Source organism: Diceros bicornis, chromosome 39, assembly GCF_020826845.1.
Source record: "Diceros bicornis minor isolate mBicDic1 chromosome 39, mDicBic1.mat.cur, whole genome shotgun sequence".
In the NCBI taxonomy this organism is placed as follows: domain Eukaryota; kingdom Metazoa; phylum Chordata; class Mammalia; order Perissodactyla; family Rhinocerotidae; genus Diceros; species Diceros bicornis.
In genome coordinates this window covers 15,582,568-15,588,567 of record NC_080778.1, presented here as the reverse complement: position 1 = coordinate 15,588,567, position 6,000 = coordinate 15,582,568, and positions in this window count along the sequence as shown.

Here is a 6,000-nt window from a genome sequence, read left to right as displayed (position 1 = left end):
AATTACTGAAGAATTCAGAACTTTTCCTTTTTAATATTTAATGGTCAAAGAACAAGCTTACTTGGCAAAAATCTAAGGGTACACAAATTTGAGCTAAACATTGTTGCTAAAAGCAAACGAAAAAATATCAGTGCTGAAGAGAAGCACTGTCTTTTTCAAAATTGCTAAACCACTAGCCTCAATGAATCAGGAGCAAAAAGTAGCAAACATTAAAGAAGAAGATATTACATAAAAGCCAGAGGGTATTTGAACTGCTAAGGAAAAAAAATTACAATTAAATTGATCTTCCTATTGCCAAGGAGACAGAAAATGGAAATTTAAGAAGTGATTCACACTCCTGATAATGGGCTAAGAAAAAGCAACTGAATTAAGGTGAGTAATGAGCAGACTGTACAAGGAGTGAAATCTTGTTGGTTAAAGGGACTGTCAGAGACAGATTGCTTTTTTTCTTAAGGGAACAACAGAGATTGTCTAAAGACTTATTGACTGTATTTTTGCTCAAGTCTAACTGTAAGTCTTAACAAGTTCTCTGAAACCTCTGCATCTCAGTGTCCTAACCTACAAAAAGGACACAGGAACTTCCAGTTCTAAAATTCAGAGATTCCGTTTTGATCAGAATTGTATAACCTAACTTCTTCAGAGAAAAGCTAATAGATCACCTAATGATAAACTTATTGGTAGATCATGTCACATATTTCTCTGAGATTGGTTTAATGGTTATATTTTAACACTCTTGTTAAACTTTTCAGTTTCTTTATTGTTTTAATAGTCAGGCTTAATCCTGTCTCGGGATATCGAATTAATTGCTAGGGATACCATAACAAAATACCACAGAGTGGGTGGCTTAAACAACAGAGATTTATTTGCTCACAGTTCTAGAGGCTGGAAGTTCAAGATCAAGGTGTGTGCAGGGGTGGTTTCTCCTGAGGCCTCTCTCTTTGGCTTTCAGACGGTCACTTTCTGGCTGTGTCCTTGCATGGTCTTCCCTCTGTGTCTGCACATCCCTGGTATCTTTGTGTTCAGATTTCTTCTTCTTCTTCTTCTTCTTTTTTTTTTTTTTGTGAGGAAGATTAGCCCTGAGCTAACATCTGTTGCCAATCCTCCTCTTTTTGCTGAGGAAGATTGGCCCTGGGCTAACATCCGTGCCCGTCTTCCTCTACTTTGTGTGGGATACTGCCACAGCTTGGCTTGACAAGTGGTGCTTCAGTGCACGCCTGGGATCCGAACCTGCGAACCCCAGGCCACCAAGCAGAGCGAGGGCACTGAACTGCTACACCACTGGGCCGACCTCCAGATTTCTTCTTTTTATAAGCACATCAGTCAGATTTGATTAGGGCCCATCCTAATGATCTCATTTTAACTTAATCTCCTCTTTAAGGTCCTTTCTCCAAAACTAGTCACAACCGAGGTACTAGAGGTTAGGGCTTCAACATATGAATCTTGGGGGATGTAATTCATCACTGTCTTAATCAATTTGAGCCACTATAACAAAAGTACCATAGACTAGGTGGCTTGCAACAGACATTTATTTCTCACAGTTATGGAGGCTGGGAAGTCCACGATCAAGGTACCAACAGATTCAGTGTCTGGAGAAATCTCCTTTCCTGGTTCATAGACAGCTGTCTTCTCTTGGTTAAACATCTAAGAGTGAGATTGCTGGGTCATAAGTTAAGTGTACGCTTAACTTTATAAGAAACCATCACACTTTTTGCTGAAGTGGTTGCACCATTTTGCTTTTCCATCTTCTGTTTATGAGAAGTTCATCCTCGTCAACATGTGGTATAGTCAATCTTTTCAATTTTAGACATTCTGATGTATGTGTGGTGATATCTCACTGTATTTTTAATATGCATTTCCCCAATGATTAATGATGTTGAACATTTTTTCATGTCCTTATTTGCCAAAAGTATATTTTCTTCAGTCAAGTGCCCATTAAAAGATTTTGCTCATTTTTAATTGGATATTTTCTTTTTCTTTTTATAGAGTTTTGAGAATTCTATATATATACTGGATATAAGACATTTTTTCAGATATGTAGTTTGCAAATATTTCTACCATTCTGTGTCTCTTAACAGTATGTTTCAAAGAGCAGAGGTGTTCAATTTTGATGAAGTCTAATTTAACAATTTTTTATTTTATAGCTTGTGATTTTGATAGCAGCTCAACACAAGGTTGACATGAGGGAAGCCACGTGTAGAAAAGAAACTCTATGGTAACTTTGAATGACCTCTGACAAACTAACCCAGCTGGATATGCACCCTCCAGGAGATCTAATTGCTCGGTAGATTTTACGACCCCTGCGTGTACATGTACCTCCCAGCTGTGATAACATGATAACTTTGTTCTTTTGCGTTCCTGTGATGACCCCCAAACAGACAGTCCATGCTGATAGCCATCATCAACAGAAACTGAAAGATCTGGTGTGGCACTCCCAGTCTGTAACACCAGAACGTCAGCATTCCTAACCCCTTCTCCTATAACCCACTGGCCTATACAACTGCTGTAAGATTTTGTGCCCCCTTAAGATGGTTGTTTCACACATTAGTTGGCCGTCTTCTCTCTTGCTAACAAGCTGTAATAAACTGCCCTTTCTTTTCCACCATCTTGCCTCTTGACAATTGGCTTTTGTCTCATGGTGAGCAGATCATGCCCTTTGTGCAGTAATAATTTTAATGGCTCATATAAGAAATATTTGCTTAACCCAAGACCACAAGGATCAAATCTGAATCTATTTATATGACTATATATGTTTTTCTAATTTAGACTCGATATGGTGAAATACATTGATTGATTTTCAAATACTGAACAAGCCTTGTCCCTGGGATAAAAGCATATAAACGATATTTTTCTGCTAACAAAAAGTCACTTGAGTGAAATATGATTAAATATGTCCTTGGAATTGAAGGCTGAATCATCTGCAGCAAAGTACAAATGAGGAGAACCATAGTTTATTAAATTTTCTAAACTTGAAAAATTTGTCTCATTGTTTAAAGTAAACAACCCAATTAAATCACACTACGGATGAACTGACTTTTTTTGAGAGATTCTCAGCAAAGAAACTTAAGCTGAGCTAGCATAGTATGGCCATCATAAAGTTTTTTCTTATAGAATTTCATTTTATTATTCTTTTCTACTGTCTGTCACTGAGTTAGAAAATAGAACTGTACATAAATATTTTTTCATTCTATTATGTCCCCCAGATAATGCAATAGTATGTCTACAATAAAGTTTTTCATTAGTTATTTCCTTTGAAAGACCTCATTAATTAATAGTTAATTATAATTGATTTATGCATCTAAGAAAATAGAACTAGTTAATTGGAAGTGTTGGCATATTGCACAAAAAAGTTTTGATATAATTTAACTATTGTGAGATAACTTTTAAATTGTTAGACTACAAATTTAGAAAATGCAAATGAACTGTATAATGATGAAGTATGAGTTTGGGAAAAAAGTGGGTTTCAGAGAAAATTGATGTGCATTATTTTAATAAATTACCATTTTCTTGGGCAAGTATTTTCATATGCCTTATTAAGCAGCTGAGTTAGGAAAAATGATTACTGAGCTGCAATTCGTAAAATTAGGTGTGTGCTGTGGGGGATCAGAATTGATCACCCCAAAATGTATCTCTTTGCCTTGATTATTTTTAAGAACAAAAGACTCTGAAAGAAACTTTGACCTTCCCCCTAACTGCCTAAAAGAATTTAAGATAGAAGGCCTGTTCAAGGAAGAAGCTAATATCATAAGATAACTGTAGTGTATTGTAGAATGTGTCTCTAGGTCATAGCAAACACTTGTTTAACAAATATTTGGATTTCCATCTCCATGTAAATTGCTTTGAAGCCCCAAACCACTACCCTCAACATCCTCCTTTGTCTGTAGCTGAAGATGTATATACCAGGTGGCAGTTTTGGCCATTCTGGAGAGTTACTCAGTTTTCCTGGGTTTCTCCCATGTATACATGTTATAAAACTTTGATTTTCTCCTCTTATTCTGTCTCACATCAATTTAATTCTTAGACCAGCCCGAAGAACCTAGAGGGTAGAGGAATAGTCTTCCTCACCTAAGTGCACATTGTCTTAAACCTGTGTTTGATGGGGTGAGGCAGATGATTTTGAAGAATTCCCAGAACCAGGCCCTGCCTCAGAAGAAGGGGTTAGCATAAAACAGAAAGAAGGGACAGACCTGGTGGGTCTGCCTGCTTTCAGAAGCTTGGAGATGGGCAGCAACTCTCTGCTAAGCAGCCCCCAGAGAGACCTGGTAGAGTCCTGACATTGGGTACAGGCTGAGGAACAATTATGCAAACTGGCTACATTTGTTAATGGCACTCAGTTTTGCCTAGAAATCTTGCAATATTATACTTTTTCACCTTCCCAGACTTCTCTTCAGCCTTCCACACACAATATCATCTGATGATCCTGTCACCGCACAAAGGGCACTATCTGCTCCCCGCGAGACAAAAGCCAATCGTCAAGAGGCAAGATGGTGGAAAAGAAAGGGCGGTTTATTACAGCTTGCTAGCAAGGGGGAAGAGGGCAGACTAATGTCTCAAAGAACCATCTTAAGAGGGCATAAAATCTTACAGCAGTTATATAGGCCAGTGCGTTATAGGGGAGGGGGTTAGGAATGCTGACGTTCTGGTGTTACAGACTGGGGGTGCCACACCAGATCTTTCAGTTTTCCTTGATGATGGTTATCAGCATAGACTCTCTTTTCGGGGGTCATCACATTCCTAAGGAACTCAAAAGAACAAAGTTATCGTCTTATCACAGCTGGGAGGTACATGCACAAGCAGGGGTTGTAAAATCTACAGAGCAATTAGATCTCCAGAGGGAGCGTATCCAACTGGGTTAGTTAGTCAGAGGTCATTCAAAGTTACAATAGGGTTTCTTTTCTGCAACGTGGCTTGCCTCATGTTAACCTTGTCTTGAGCTGGCATCAATCCTGTCTCATACTTCATAGAACAAAATAGGATCAATTAAACAATATCTTCTGTGTTTTCTCATCTCCTAAATCTCCACATCCTCCTTTATCTGTCTTCATTTTGTTTCTTTTCCTCTTATTTACATTGACATGTGTGTCTTCTTTTCTATAAAAGACTAATCCCTCTCCATATTGTATCTATCACTCTCTTTCATGTTATAAAATGTTTCATATCCTTGGTTATGCCCACTTGCTCCTGTGTCTTCAACTTCTCTCTCTCTGAGAAGTCATTCCCATAAGTATTAAATAGTTAAAAATGCTTGGCCCATATTTCTCATTTGCTAACCCCCATTCTTCTCAGAACCACAGATAAGCTTCCGAATTGATTTGTTTATACGTACCATATTAATTTTCTAACTCCCCATTCAGTCTTATTTTTCCAGTGAGATATTTCAAACATGAAAATATAGAGAAATATATAGTACACATGTTAACATACGCCTCGATAATTAGTGCCTCGTGGCTAATTACTTTTCAGCTACACTCACACCCATGCACTTCCTTTTTCTGTTATTTTGAATTTATTCCAAAAAATCAAATCATTTCATTTGTGTATTTTTATGTCCCTCCAAAAGACTAGGACCATTTTGAAAACATAACCACAATATCACTTTCAGATTCAATTTCTGTATGTGAGACTGTGGCTTCAAGCAGGAAAGAGAGGTATGCCAACAATCATAATGGCGCTGTTGGAAGGATTAGAATAATTTGCAGAACGCTTAACCCCCAAAGCCTTCCGTAGCACCCCATTGAGCCTCCTTTCCCTTGGGCTGGGACTCCTTTTTATCTCGTTCACTCCAGGTCTGTTAAACTTTTAATCTCCCACTGGACAGAGCTCTTTTGTAGGAGAAACTAATAATTCTATCCTGTCGAAGTCACTAGACCCGATCTTAGCTCTCCCTGGGAATTAAATACTGAATTGGAATAGAGAAGAAAAAGCTAATACACTCAGAGAATGGCAGTGATTTGGTAATTCATATTAGACCATATCTCAGGATATTTATGGAAATAAGTTTTG